The sequence below is a fragment of the Myotis brandtii genome, unplaced genomic scaffold (genome assembly GCF_000412655.1).
Source record: "Myotis brandtii unplaced genomic scaffold, ASM41265v1 scaffold253, whole genome shotgun sequence".
Lineage (NCBI taxonomy): Eukaryota > Metazoa > Chordata > Mammalia > Chiroptera > Vespertilionidae > Myotis > Myotis brandtii.
In genome coordinates, this window is record NW_005359590.1 from 1691810 (window position 1) to 1708409 (window position 16600).

The 16600-nt window shown below is 42.4% G+C and overlaps 1 pseudogene; it reads left to right on the forward strand.

Moving 5' to 3' along the window:
- Window positions 1–15918, forward strand: part of LOC102262696 — a 50207-nt pseudogene extending 34289 nt beyond the window's left edge.
- Window positions 15919–16600: the final 682 nt, after the last annotated feature.

The window sequence follows — 16600 nt, forward strand, 5'->3', positions numbered from 1 at the left end:
TTACAATTATGAAGTAGCAACAAAAATCATTTTATGGTTGGGTCACAACATGAGGAACTGTATTTAAAGGGCCAGAAGGTTGAGAACCACTGCTCTATAACGTGGAGGATAAAGGTCCTGACCTCCTGTAACTGGATAAAATGAAATAATGTGTACACCCAGCACAGTGCCTGGCAGTCGCAGATGTCGAATGTGCTGGAAAACACATACACATTTTCTGTATGTAACCATGAAATGAACAGTTTTAATGGCATTTCATTTTGCATCGAAGCCAAGATCTAAGGAACTGAGTCGTCAGCTTGATCAGCCTCTGTGAGCTGTCAATGGACAGTTGGGCTAATTGCTCCTTTTGGGGAGTAAGTGAAGTTGATCATATTAAGACACACAAAAAATATTGTGGCAACGGACTTTTCTTGGTTGTCCCTGGAGGCAAACGAAAGCAAGTGAGTGGAGGTGACAGAAGGCAGACTCCAACAACATTTTAAAAGTCCAGCTGTCAGATGTCTTCTAAAGAAGTAAAGGTCACTGAGCATGTCCAGGCTGACTAGGGTCCCACCTGCCAAGGGTGGTATATGACAGCATCCTGCAATGGGCAAGACACTGAACTACAAAGTCCCTTGATCCAGTCCCTTGGCCAAGTTTCTATGGCATTTTTGTAGGTTGGGGAGAAGAGTTCTATTTCCTTCCTGGGTAATTTCAGGACACCCCAACCTTGAAATTTATATGCATGATGCTTGATCAGAGACTGTTTTCTTTTGCAAAAGCCACTTTCCCATTTGTCATTCCCCGCACCTTTGGAGGGAGGAGCCGTGTTGAGCATCTGCTCCCGGATCTCTGTCCTGTCCTCCAGCTACGAGAAGAACACCCCCGTTCCTGTGGGGGCGCAAGGCTTGGCTCTCTTTTTAGAAATTCCCTTCTGTGCTGTGCTAATCACACCCTCAGTACATTTTACATCTTATTTTTAGGAGCAAAGTATAAAGAGTCCTAGAACCGACAGCAGTTTCTGTGGCAACTTGCCTCGCCCCCTTGCTTGTCCAGCTGCGCAGAATGAAATTCTAAAAGGGGCCATTTTACATCACGTAAAGAAGATCCACAGTGAAGGGGCTTTTAAAGTGAAGGTTTCTTCTAAGTTAAGTGGGAACTAGCCGGGAATTAGGTTGGGGGAGATGAATAGAAGAAATAGAACCTTTACTTAGAACTAGAACTATTATGAAGTCCCAGGTGTTCACAGGCATGCCCTAGTTGCCCTGATTTTTTTTTCCTCAAAGCATGATTTTAGATGCAAAAATAGCATTTAGACCAATGAAAACTAGGTTTGAATATTTATATCAGAAGAGTTTGTTGATAAATTCCTCTTCCACCTCCTCCCCTCAAAGACTCTTCCTGCATAACTTTCCAAGCAAGACTAGATTATAAACTGGCTTTTCAAAATCACCTTGAATAGCTTTCTTAAGGCAATTCTCCCAGCTCCCAGCAGGCTGTCACCAAATTCTCTCTTCCTGACACAAACAGGCAGAGTCTCCGTGGGCAGGGCGTGGGCTTGTAAAAGCAGCACCCTCAGAGTGTGATTTGGGGGACACCAAAAGACCACTAGTCCAGCCTGGCAGGCATGGCTCAGTGGTTGAGCGTCGACCTATGAACCAGGAGGTCACAGTTCAATTTCTGGTCATGGGGGCTTGATCCCCATTGTGAGGCATGCAGGAAGCAGCCAATCAATGATTCTCTCTCTACCTCTCCCTTCCTCTCTGAAATCAATCCTATATAATAAAAGGTTAATATGCAAATCAACCGAACGAGGGAACAACCAGTCACTATGATGCCCACTGACCACCAGGGGGCAGACGCTCAATGCAGGAGCTGCCCCCTGGTGGTCAGTGCACTTCCACAGGGGGTGCTCCGCTCAGCCAGAAGCCCTGAGCCGGGCTCACCACTGGCAAGCTCAGTGGCGGTGGCAGGAGCCTCTCCCGCCTCAGCAGCAGCGCTAAGGATGTCCGACTGCTGGCTTAGGCCCATGGGGAGCGGGCCTAAGCTGTCAGTCAGACATCTCCCGAGGGCTCACAGACTGCGAGAGGGCGCAAGCCAGGCTGAGGGAACACCCACCCCCCACCCCCGAGTGCACAAATTTCATGCACCGGGCCACTAGTAAAAATATAAAATTTTTAAAAATACCACTAGTCCAGAAAAATCTCCTCCAAGGCCATGTCATGTCCCAGATTATCATACCCACTGCCTTGTGTTAAGTCATTTGCTTCCACAGGCTTCTGGGAGGAATGACATTTTATAATCAAATTTATATTATATATTTTGTTATCTTCTAAGAAAACATGAGGTGTCCCCAAATCAAAAATACATTTCTCGTAAGGCCATTAGTAGAGAGGCCACAGAAAAGAATAAATAAATATGTCCCAAACCTAAACTGCACTTACACATTAACTGAGCTCCAAGTTTCCTGAAGCCAGTTAAGTGAAATTTTTATTATGATTCATTATATGATTATCACCTGTTAAGAGCAAAGCCACCAGTTTGTCAGGTGAAAGACATTTTTTCTGACACTAAATTCTTAAAAGTGACTCTGTATGTTGGAAACAGCAGAATGAAGTTTTTTTTCAACAGTAATTCAGGAAAAGATGCAAACCACTCTCCACATGGCAATTTATTATATTAACCTTTGGTGAAGTTTGAGGTTATAACCTCAAAATAAAACTCAGTGAAGCCACCAATGTAATGCTTTAAAACACTGGACAGGCACAACTGCATTAACTCAATCTGTGTAAGCAGATTGGCTCCAGGAACAACTGGAGAAGGGGATCAAGGGAAAATGGCATAAAGAGCTAGATTTTGATAGGAACAATGGCAATGAAAGCCAGCCTATGGGGTCAGCTGATATGTAGTGGGGTTGAGGCCAGCAATCAGGCATGGGAAACTGATCACATTAAAGGGAGAAAGGTAACTAGAAAAAGGGAAGGAGGATGGAAAGAGGAAGTGAGAGGGTCAAGGAAACTATACTTCCTTTACTTATAACTGGAATCAATATCATGGTTTCTTCTCTGTATTTCTCCAGTGGTAAGAGCTCCATAAGATTCTTAAGTATACAATTTTAATACAAATTAAAATGTAAGGGAATGGTAGAATAGACAGTTTGCACTGATTAAATGATACCCAAGCACTTGATCCCATTGAATTGAACTTGGCCTCTGTTTGGGTAGAATTTACTTTTACATCACTCCCACCTTTCCTATAGCCTCCCTGCTCTGGGACTATTTCACCTACGGCTCTGTGGATCACTGTAGAAATGAGAATACCTTCCTCTCAGTTTCTTCTTTTTCAGCTGAAATGATTACTAACAACTACTTGGAATTTTAAACACAGAATTTCTTGGGAAATTCTACCCATACCAAATTCTTCCTGCTGTTGCCCCTCTGAAGTTCTCTTATTCTTTATCTGAATGTCCCAAATTTCCTAACAGTTTCCTCACAACTCCAAGCTTAACTCATCTTACCTGACGAATGTTAGCATATTTAGTGGAGGACTTTAGCCCACTCACATTTATTTTAACCACCTGTATATTTAGTCACGTTCCTGGCTTTTGATTTTAAATTCTCTTTTTCACAATTTCCTATTTGCGGTTGGTTCTCCCGAATTTCCGACTTATACTGGAGGACCAGGTGTTCCTTTTCTTCCCCTCTACAGCAGGGACACTTTTCTCTGTTATGGGCCAGCTAATACATATTTTAGATTCTGTAGGCCACATGGTCTCTGTCACAACTCCTCAATACTGATGTCATGGTATGGAAGCAGCCAAAGACAATACAAAATGAATGACCATGGCTGTGTTTCAATAAAACTTTGTTTACAAAACAAGCAGTAGGCCAGATTTGACCTGTGGCCATAATTTCCTAACCCTTCTCGAGGATTAGAAGTTTCATATCCTTCATTTTTTAAAAAAAATTGTACTTATTGACTTTTGAGAGAGAGAGAGAGAGAATGAATCATTCATTCATTGGTTGATTCTTATATGTGTCCTGACCAGGATTAAACCTGAAACCTTGGCAACTAACCAACTGAGCTATCCAACCAGGGCACATCTTTCTTTTTTAACAAACATACCTTTCATTAATAGAATACACATTCAGCCCTAGCTGGTTTGGCTCAGTGGATAGAGTGTTGGCCTGTGGAGGGTCCAAAGTTCGATTCCAGTAAAGGGCATATGCCAGGATTGTGGGCTCTATCCCCAGTAGAGAGCATGCAGGAGGCAACCGATCAATGATCCTCATCATTGATGTTTCTATCTCTCTTTCCTTTTCCCTTCCTCTCTGAAATCAATAAAAATATATTTTTAAAAACTGTTAAAAAATAGAATACACATTCAACTTTTAAGACAGATAATCTGAACAGTAGGACTTAAACAAAATAATAATTTTTCTGATCATGTATAAGCAGTCAGCAGCTGCTTTGGCAACACCATGGTATCAGGACCCAGAATCCTATCTAATTGATTCTCATCACTAAGGTGTCACCTGTACCTACCTCCTCAACCACATTTCAGCCTGTGAAGAGGGGGAAGGAGAACCGAAGGGCATGCCCCTTCTCTTTAAGGACACACCTGGAAGATGCACATATCACTTTCCCAAGTCCCTTTTATCAGAAGTTTGTCATAGGTTACACCTGGGTTATAAGGTAGCCTGAGATATGTAGACAAACTGGGAGGCCATGTACCCAACTTCAAATCTTATGACTAAGAAGATGGGGAGGACGGTTATTGGCAATCTCTGAGACAACTAAAACTTTGATTTTCTGATTTGCTTCAAAGATTAATTAGAAGCTATAACCCCTCATCCAATCAAAACAAAACCTTTCACACATATGTATTTCACACATTTAAAATCCAGTTATGTTTTTACTGTTGTCATCTCCCTAGATTCGTGTTCTTCTAACTCCCATAGAGTTTCTGGTGGACTCCATACCCTTATTTAATAGATGTGACTGTTTTACCAATGATCATTTTCTAAGATCTGACCTCCAAACTTTCAAGACAATTAGTCTGTATTTTTCCTTTTTTTCCCCTTTTTTTTCATAGAGAAAGAACAAGCAGCACCTGGGGAAAGACCTGGGTTTCATGACTGTAATCTACACAAGAGTTTTCTGTGTAGGGGTGGACAACATGAAATGAGGTATCTGTCATGTGGTATGACACTGAGTGAAGGAACAACCCTCCACAGATAACATGACAGTGAATTAATTCCCTGCTGTTATAACTGTTCTGAGAACCTCAGTCATCAGCCCCCTTTATGAATAATTTTCCATTCGTATATATGGGTATTTGACAGTGTGTTTGCATTCACATAAGGAAGAAAAGCCAAAATTATTTGGCTTGCAATCAACAACTGCCTCTATTTTTGTTTTGCAGTGCTCTCATTCAGTGCATTTTAATACGTTTTTAACAATGCATGAATTTGAGTCAGAGGAACTGGAGGAAAAGCTGGGATGACACACATGTATTACAGGATATAAAGGGATGAGACGTCATCTATTGTTTGCCATGCCAACAACCCTTAAATTAGTGCCCTTTCTCCTTCAGAACTGAATTGTTCTCATTACAGCGGCTGGGCACAAGTAGGTTGGCATAATTTGGTGTTTTCTTTTAACAAGTTTTAAATCTGAAGTCATGCTTGAGTTAATCTCCAAGTTCTATCTCACCCAGATTTTATCAGCTTTAGTTAGAGTTCTGGTTTTGGAAGGCTTCTTCCATACATCCCATTAGATGTTTATAGTTCATTGTGTGGAGATAGATCTTGACGGGAGCAAAGATAGACAGGAAATGCAATATTGTTTTCTTTAAAGGCTAGACTATCTCTTTTTCTGAATACTATCCTCCTGCTCTTTGGCCAATGATGTTAACCCAACAGTGAAACAGACTAACATTTAAAAGCTTTGAAGTATATGAATTTTTTAATAAGTGAAAAAGCAATTTGGACTCCCTCATTTAAGTCTTATGGTGTAGTCCCTATATCAGAGGCAAATAAGTATATTTAAGTTACCTGCAGTTTTGCTGAATCTGGAGTCTGAATTTTAAGTTGCCCAAACTGAAAAACTGCCATCTGGGACTCCATAACTAATTTCTTCATGTTAAAATGGAAATTGAAATCTATTCTATGGACAAACCCTTGTTAGGTTTTGCATTGCAGATAGATGTAAAGCAAATAACTCCATATTAATTTTGGGAGATCCCTGAACCACTGAAATAACACAAATATAGATGCCTCAGACCAAGATATTTTCATTCCGTTTAGAAATAGGAATTGGATATGTCTTTAGCAAGACTGTGTCTTTGCAGGAAAATGTCTTTTTTTCTAAATATGTGTTTGAACTGTACTGAATGTGTCCTAAAAGGGTAGTTATTAAAGACTGAATAACCTAGACTTTGGTTAATATGTTGCCCATTAATTACTGTGATTGCCTTGCAGTAGAAGGTGTGGGGTATCAGACCACATTGAGTTTTCCACCTGTCAGTCAGACTGGATTGAAAAAAAGAGAGGCAGGCTTTGGATTGAGGGAAGGAGATCTCTCTCTCTCTCTCTCTCTCTCTCTCTTGCTGTGAGAGTTGGAAACTAAGCTCTTGGGAGAAAGAACATGGGATGTGCTATTTGCGGGCACAAGCAGGTGCTTGCATGTAGTGACAAATCAGGAGAAATAACCTGTGTGGGACTTCTGTGAAGGGACATGGTCCATGGGTTCTACTTAACTTATTTAGCCCAGAATTTCCCAAACGTATTCAAATAAGGAACCCCTATGTTCTATAACACTTTTTAATATGCCATAGAATACTTTTTGGAAGAAGACGCTAGAAAAAATGGGATTAGCCACACTTCCTCTTAGCATGAATTGGAATCACCCAGATGACTTGTTGGAACACAAAGTGCTGGCCCATTCCCAAAGTTTCAGTAGGTCTGGGGTGGCCCTGGAAGATTTGCATTTATAACAAGTTCCAGGCTGCATGCTGGTGCCGGAATCACACTTATACAACGAATCACAAATTAAAATAATTTTTTTTCTTTCTCTTTCTGGAGTAACACAAATCAGAGCAAGTAGTCATTAAAATAAAGGCCAGATATGAAAAGCTCACAGCTAACATCATACTTGATGGTGAAAAACTGCAAGCTTTTCCTCTAAGATCAGGAACAAGGCAAGGATGCCCATTCTTGACATTTCTATTCAATACAGTACTGGAAGTCCTAGCCAGAGCAATTAGGTAAGAAAAAGAAAAGACATCCAAATCAGAAAGGAAGTAAATGTGTCCCTGTTTACAGACCAATTCAGTAAACTTACAGGATACAAAATCAATATGCAAAATACAATTGTGTTTTTATATAATAACAACAAAAAATCTGAAAAGGAAATTAAGAAAAAATCTCATTTACAATAGTACCAAAAAGAAAAAAACATTTATAAATAAATTTAGCCAAAGAGGTGAAAGACATGTATACTGAAACTATAGAACATTGATGAAAGAAATGAAAGACACAAATGCTGAGAAAGCCTGTATTCATGAATTGGAATGTCCATGCTATTCAAAGCAAGTTACAAATTCATTGCAATTCCTATCAAAATGCCATTGGCATTTTTTACAGAAATAGAAAAAAACAATTCTACATCTCATATGGAACCACAAAAAGCCATAAATAGCCAAATAAATCTTGAGAAAGAACAAAGCCAAAGCCATCACACTTCCTGACTTCAAAATATACATTCAAATTGACCATCTATATATATAAAAGCTCAGCGACCAAACAGTAGAACGACTGGTCGACCAGTCGCTATGCTGTGCACTGACCACCAGGGGGCAGATGCTCAATGCAGGAGCTATCCCCTGGTGGTCAGTGCGCTCCTGTAGTGGGAGCACCGCTCAGCTGACTGGGGTGAATGGCACTTCCACAGCAGGGAGGTTCCCCGCAGGCCATGCCCCCCACCAGTGCACAAATCCTGTGCACCGGGCCTCTAGTAATAAAATAAAATAAAAAAACATACTTGCATGAAGACAGACATATAGATCAATAGAACAGAATAGGAATAAATCTAAACATATATGGTCAACTGAACTTCAACAAGGGAGCCAAGAATACACAATGAGGAAAGGATAATCTCTTCAATAACTCACGCTGAGAAAACTGTATATCCACCTCCAAAATAATGAAATAGGGCTCAACTCAAATGGGATAAAGATTTAAATCTAAGATCTGAAACTGTAAAGCTCCTAGAGGAAAACAGGGGGGAATTTCATGACATCGGTCTGTGCAACCATGGATATGACCCCAACAGCACAGCAACAAGACCAAAAATAAACAAGTGGGATTCCATCAAACTGAAAATCTTCTGCACAGCCAATAAAACAATCAACAGAGTGAAAAGACAATGTGTGGAGTGGGAGAAAATATTTATAAACCATATACTAGTATCTGATGAAGGGTTCATCTCCAAAATATATGAAGAACTAGTGGCCGGGTGCATGAAATTTGTGCACGGGGAAGGGGGTTTCCCTCAGTCCGGGCTGCACCCTCTCCAATCTGGGACCCCTCAGGGGATGTCCGACTGCTGGTTTAGGCCCGATCCCCAAAAACTGGAAGTTGGACATCCCTCTCACAATCCAGAACCACTGGCTCTAAACTGCGCACCTGCCAGCCTGCCTGATCGCCCTTAACCACTCTGTCTGCTGGCCTGATTGCTCCCAACTGCCCCCCTGCCGAACTGATCACCCCTAACTGCCCCCCCATTGCTGGCCTGATCGCCCCCAACTGCCCTCCTTGCCAGCCTGCTCGCCCCCAACTGCCCAGGCCCTGCTGGCCTGCTTGCTCCCAACTGCCCCCACTGCCGGCCTGCTCATCTCCAACTGCCACCTCCTGCCAGCATGATCGACCTCAACTGCCCCCTGTGCCAGCCTGCTCACCCCCAACAGCCCCCCTGCCAGTCTGATTGCCTACAACTGCCCCCCATTGCAGTCCTGATTGCCCCCAACTGCCCCCCTTGCTGACCTGATCACCCCTAACTGCTCCCCCGCCGGCCTGGTCACCCCTAACAACCCCCCACTGCCAGCCAGGTTGCCCCCAACTGCCCCCTTCCTGCTGGCCTGATCGCTCCTAACTGCCCCACCACTGGCCTGGTCACCCCTTACTGCCCCTCCTGCCCGCCTAGTTGCACCATGGCTTTGTCCAGAAGAACGTCCAGAAGGTCTCCTGGAAGGTCTCCCAGTCTAATTAGCGTATTACCCCTTTATTAGTATAGATAGAAGCCTGGTGCACAGGTGGGGGCCAGCTGGTTTGCCCTGAAGGGTGTCCTGGATCAGGGGGGGGGTTCCCTTTGGGTGTGGGGCAGCCTGAACAAGGGGCCTGTGGTGGTTTTCAGGCCGGCCATGCCCCCATTGGGGTGGAGGTTCCCACTGGGGATGGTGCCGGGCTGGGCGAGGGGCTGGGGCAGTTTGTAGGCCAGCCACGCCCCCATGGGGTGAGGGTCCCCACTGGGGGGTTGTGGCCAGCCTGGGTGAGGGGCTGAGGGCGGTTTTCAGGCTGGCCACACCCCTTTCTGGGTGGGGGTCCCTGCTAGGGTGCCTGGCCAGCCTGGGTGAGGGGCTGATTGCTGTTTGCAGGCTGGCCACGCCCCCCAGTGGGGACCTTCACCCCGATGGTGGCGTGGTCAGCCTGCGTGAGGGGCTGAGGGCTGTTTGCAGGCCCCTCTCTCAGTGGCTGGATGGGCAACTCAAGCCTCCCACGTGCTCAGGTCAGCTCTGTGGCTGCAGCCCACAGGCCCCTCCTTTGGCGGCCATCCCAGGCCGGCGGGAAGCTGGGCTTCCTCTGTCGCCGGGGGTGACCCAAGCCTCCACCCGCTCTGGCTGGCTCCGTGGCCACCGCCATCTTTGTCCTGCTAATTTGCATATTCCCTCCTGATTGGCTGTGGGGTGTCGTGGAGGTGTGGTCAATTTACATATTTGTCTATTATTAGTGTAGATTCCTATAACTCAATAGCAGAAAAACCTAAAAAAAAAACCTAAATAAAAACAAAAAAACAACAACACCTGAATACCCCCATTTAAAAAATGGGTGAAGGACTTGAATAGACATTTCTCCAAAGAAAACATATAAATGGCCAACAGGTATATGAAAAAATGCTTAATATCATTAGTCATCAGGAAAATGTAACAGTGAGATATCACCTCATATCTGTTAGGGTGGTTATTATCAAAATAACAAAAGACAACAAGTGTGGAAAAATTTAAACCCTTATACACTATTGGTGGGAATACAAAATGGTGTAGCCACTATGGAAAACAGTATGAAGACTACTCAAAAAATTAAAAATAAAGTTACCATATAATCCAGCAATCCTACTTCTGGGAATTTATCCTAAAGAATTGAATGAAATCAGAATCTTGACGATATATTAGCACTTTTATGCTCATTGTAGTGCTATTCACAATAGCTGAGATATGGAAGCAACCTAAGTGTCCATCAACAGATGAAAGACTAAAGAAAATGTGATATATACATACAAATGGAATGTTATGCTACCTTAAAAAATAAGAGATTCTACAATTTGTGACAATGTGGAGGAACCTTGAGGACATTATGCTAAGTGACATGCCAATCACAGGTGAAATACTGAGTGACTCTACTTACAATAAGTGTCTAAAATAGAATCAAAGAGTAGAATGGTGGTTGCCAGGGACTGGAGAGAAGGAGAAACAGGGAGTTGCTAAACAATATAGTCATTGAATTCACACCATGAGTAGGACATGAATAGAGTTTGTTCTACCCTGGAAACTCCAAGGCACACTGATGAAAATCCCATAGACAAAGCTTTAAAATACTCACCCTCAAGTATGCAAGGTAATTTTAAAAAATTAATAAGCATCCTATATAGTACAGCCTAATATGCAAATACTCCACTCGACCAGGAGTTCAACTGGGAGTTCGACCAGGGGGCCGGCAGCCACTGGTAACCTACCTGTGCACAAATTTCGTGCACTGGGCCTCTAGTCTATATATATAAAAGCCTAAGTAACCATTATGACCTGATGACTGGCCAGTAACTATGACGTGCACTGACCACCAGGGGGCAGATGCTCAACGCACGAGCTGCCCCCTGGTGGTCATTGAGCTCCCACAGCCAACCTCCTGTGGCTCGCCAACCTCCCACAGTGCCTCCCCTCACCCCGACTGGCCAGCCCCGATTGGCGCCGATCGCCGGCCATGCCAAAGGACCCCACCTGTGCGCGAATTCCTGTTTATTATATTATCCATGCGTCCTGGCTATTTTGACCATTTTACAACTTAAGTGTCTTTTTTTGTTTTTTGTTTCTAAAATGTTTTTTAAAATTAATTTTTGGAGAGGGAGAGAAAGAAACAGTGATGTGAAAGCTAAATATCCACTGGCTGCCTCCTGCATGCCCCCTACTGGAGATTGAGCCTGAAACCCAGGCATGTGCCCTAACCAGGAATTGAACTAGCAACCTTTTGATGCATGGGACACTGCTCAACCAACTGAGTCACACTAGCCAGGGCAACGTAAGTGTGTTTTTGTTTCAAGTATAAAATAATTGAAAATAGTTTTACTCATTAATATCAGCTATTGTAAATTCTCGGCAATCTTGCCACCTTTAGAGCCATGTGGGCATGCTGGTTTATGTTATCACGGCAGTTCGACATCTAGTCAATTAAATCTGAAGAAACCCAGTCAGTCATTAGGCAATTTGGAATGTAAAACAATAAACAACCGGTTTTGTTGATTGCTTTGGCTGAATTGATTAAATGCCTCAGAGAAATAGAGGAAACACTTCAGTATGACAGCTTTACATTTCTGCTTTCCAGTAATTACAGTCTCTGTTGAGCCAAGACTTCCAAAGGGAAAACAGAAAATTTCTGAATTGGTGTCTCATTTACAATATATTATTATCTTCATTATATTTACCTGAAACAGAGAATTAGCAAAACCAAAACCAAAGTAGAGCAGAAGAGATGAGCTGCCTGTCCCCAGCCAGAGTTCATCTACAGAAGTTAAATATGCACACAGTAACTATTTCTGTCTCTGTGAGGCAATTATTAGCCCACAAATTCAAATGTGCTTCACTCCAAGTTGCTTTAGGGTGGCATTGCCTCTTGGCACATCTGCCTGCTATGATGAACTTTAAGAAAATGTCAAGGTCACTCATTCTATGTTTCAAAGACTTAGGGAACATTTCATCTATCCATCTTCTTATAATATGCATCTTAATGACTGTGGCAGCCCTGCACTTGTACTGCTCAGATATCCACTGTGATAAGCAGAATTGACTAAGGTGCTGGTAGCTGCCCCTCTGAAGGTACCACTGCATTTGCACCAAGGTCACAATTCCCATAGGTTGCTCCCAGCCAATGACTGAGCATGATGCAGATACAAATGTGGTCCTACTCCTGTGCAGCACGAGACTCTTTCAATGGGTAACTTGACTTGAGGACTCCCCACTGCCTTGGCTGAACCTCTCTTGAAACTGCACTGCAGTCTGAGACCATTACTGCCCAACCTTCCTTCCCTCTGCTTCCAAGGGATCAGACCTTTGTTTCCCTCCGAGGACTCTTTCTGCCTACTCCTGCCTGCTCCCCCTTTATCCTTCACAGCTGTTACCCTCTCTTGCACATCTAATCCCATCTTGGCATCTGCTTCTTGGAGGACCCAAACTCATAATGACTATTATTTTTATACTACCTCACACAGAAAAATCAAGATAATCTGTGGTTTATGAATGAATTTTAAATAATGGGGAAAAAATAATGCTGGACCTAGAATAAAAAAACAAACACCTGAAAGTTTTCTTGTCAGGGTCACAAATTAACTATAATCTGGCTTCTCCTGATAGACACCCTCTATTATTAAAAGACTGATGTAGAGATATTGAACACCATATTTTATATAAAATATATAGGTTTTTATTATATAAAATATATAGGTTTTTAAGCATCATAATACACTTTAGATAATCTTATTTCTGCTTAGAAGTTTTTCCTATTGGAAAATCATTATGAAAAGTATAGAACATTATTTTTAAAAAACCCATCTAGTTCTAGCATCCAAAGATACTATGATAACCACAGTTGCCATTTTAGTATGTTTTGTCTGTATTTTTTAATATATTTTTATTGACTTCAGAGGGGAAGGGAGAGGGAGAGAGAAAGAGAGAAACATCAATGATGAGAGAGAATCATTGATTGGCTGCCTCCTGCATGTCCCCTACAGTGATCAAGCCCACAACCCAGGCATCTGCCCTTAACCAGAATTGAACCCAGGACCCTTCAGTCTATAGGCCAACACTCTATCAACTGAGCCAAACCATCTATAAAAAAAAATATATACACACACACACATATACACACATACATACACACACACACACACACACACACACACAGGTGAAATACTATAGACATAAATTTAGTATCCTGCTTTCCCCCCACGGTATTAATTTTTATAGAACACTTTCAATGGCTACACAATATTTTATTGTGCATTATCCTATCATTCCATTATCCTCTTATTTACTTAACTATTCTCTTATTCTTGGAATTCAGGTAATTTCTAGTTTTCTAATTATAGGCTATTAAAGAGAGTCTATAATGAATATCTTGTTCATAAAACTTTAGTCTGCATTTTGGGATTTTCTTCCCTTTATATAGAACCCTAGACGTCCATCCTGGCTTCCTGATAAGCCTGCAGCTTGAGAGAATCAACAGGCTTACTCCCCACATGCACATAGCATGTTAAAAGGATATAGGCCTGGCCGTAAGAAGACTCACTATCCCAACTAGCCAGCTGTCCTACACAAACAAGTCTCTTTACCTCGGAGTCCACAAGTATAAAATTAGGGAGCTGATTTAGATTATCCTTACCATTCCACTCATGCTTAAGATTCCTAAACTCTTATTTAGTGGACCTTGCTCCTATCTAGTGACATAATTTTCCCTATGCCTTTAGGGCTGTACAGACACAAAGGAATACCACTGGTAATGGATCCTGGGACATTATTATATTAGTATTTTTATAGCACAGAGAACAATCAATATTATATAGGAATATGGTTGGTCCTGCAATTCTCCTCTAACTCATATACCTTGTTGACTGTGTGTTTTTAAATTACTTTTGGTTTCTAAGTATTAGAAGTACATCATAGCTATGTGAACCTGCTCACTGAGGCTTCTAATATTAACCCAAAGTAAAATATTGTTAGGTATTAAAATACCACATTTAAAATGTTTTATTTGTGTTTCCTGAATTTACATCTGGCTCAATCTTCATATAAGGACTGTTTTAAGTGTTTCCCCTGTGCATGACCTTGTGCTAGGAACTGGTTCACAAAGATGTTCTGTTTGATGCTGCAGAATATCTCATTGAAAAACCACAACACTGAGGACAAAAGAGCATCTAAACAACCCGTCTGAATCTCAGTGCCTGGCAGTGAGGAGGGTCTCTCGCCGGAGGTCAGGGAAGGAGGGCTGTGAGGAATTCTGGGTTTGAGGAGGCTGGAACCGGTACAATGTTGTGCTCCTCAGAGAGAAGATGCGTGAATGAAGGAAATGGGATTCCGGAAGCTTTTCATATGAAGTGGCAAGGCTTAGGATCTGCCAGAAAGAGAACATTTAAAGATCTGGATCTAAATCGGAAAAGATTTTTTTCCTGATAAAGGTGGAAACAGAACCATTTAATGTTTTACAGATTGAAAATAAGCCAGAGGCAGAATAAACAGGAATGCTAATAACTTAAGAAAGGCAAGTCTTAGCATATGGCAGTGAGTCCAGTGGGAGTCAGTGTGGAGACCAGCAGCTGATCCAAGTTACTCACTTGGTAGGAGTTTGTGATGTGGGGGGATTAAAATTTGCAGAGAATGGAGGAAATGGCCAGGAATACTGAGGAGATGGTAGCCTCTGAAAACTCTGTCCACAAATTGTTGGGATTCCTGCCAGGAAGTTCTTGAAGGGGAAAAAGTGGACATGAGGCCAGACATCTAGAAGAACCTGTCACAGTTTGAGGCACAGGCTCAGGAACATGAATGTGTTTAAGTCTCGAGAGTGGGAATAGCTCCAGAGGACCATGCCCCAGAGTCTAGTGATTCTGCCTACGGATGAGTCACCCCCTCTGAGAACCTTGTACCTACTTTAGTGGTTCTCCTTCAGCCCTTCACCTAATGGGTCTGCCCCCACCCCCAATTCCATCCCCACCACTTCTCTCCTCAAGCTTTGGAGTCCCTCCTCCCCTTCTGGCATCCAATGCTAGCATCTCAAGACTCCTCCATTCCCTCCTCATCCAGCTGTACCTCCCCCTGGGTCACTTCACCTGCCCTTCATCTTGATCCAGCCTACTTTTCCTCACCAGATGCTACAGTGAGGCCTCCACCAGATATTTACACGAAAGCCTTGGCTACCATGGCCACCAAGATTTGGGCATCTGCCCTCTATGGGAATGAGACTGAATTGAAGAGATCATGAAGTGAGACCAAGCGATTTCCAATAATTCCATTTCCAAAGCCATATTGGGAGTCAGTGCAGCGGATGATAGTGACTCAATTGAGATGCTGCTCACAGCCATTCCTGTTATCAAACAGTCTCGAGCTGTCAATGGTGAGTGTTGCTGTGTCCTCATCTTCTCTTTTACCAGCTGTCTTCATGGCACTGAAGCCAAGTGCTACAATATGGCTTGCCAGCGGAAGCTTTTCAAAAAAATGACATCTGTCCCAGGAGAGGTCACCTAGATGGTCTCCTAGCCAGGATGCACTGGGACCTGCTTCATAATGAAGTTCAGCATGATAACTATTTCCAAGAAAGGAACCAAGAGCATGACAGACACCGGAATAGAGGAGCCCGCGCTGCTGAGGAAGGAGTCTGGTTGGAAGCAAATGATTTTTAATGGACTTGCATCACCTCACCTTCATCAGGACTAAAGGACAGAGGCTGCTCCTCCCTTCCCCTTCTTACAGATCCATAACCCCCTTTAGACACCCAGGGAATACCCTCCTGCATCCCTGCCAACCTCACACATCCTATTTGCCAGTGGAAAGAACCTATCAGACAGGATGTAAGGAAAAGAAAGGGCTGATTAGGTTAAAACTGAAAATACATCTTTTTAATGAGCAAGACTAACATATCATGACCAGCAACATTCTATCACAATTGGGCGATAAAGCCATTTGGAAAGTAGCAAGTACTATAAAGTAAGTGGGGAAGAAAGTGTTCATCATGGGAAGAGCTTCTGAAATGGAAGGGAAAGCTTTGTTTTTTGACTTGACCTGGATAGTAGTTACATTTATAAAAACTCATGTGTATAAAAATAAGTGTTTATAAACGCAAATTTTCTATGTCATTATTGTATTTTCCAATAAAAATTATTTTAAAAGAGAGAATGATACTAAACGACACAATCACTAAATATAATATGTGGACCTTATTTGATCCTGATTTGAACAAACCAGTTACAAAATATTTGTGAAGTAATTAGAAAAATGAGAACACTGGCTAGATCTTTGATGACATTTAGGAATTATTGGTTAATTTTAGATGTGACAATGCTACTGTGTGTTTTATAGAAAGAA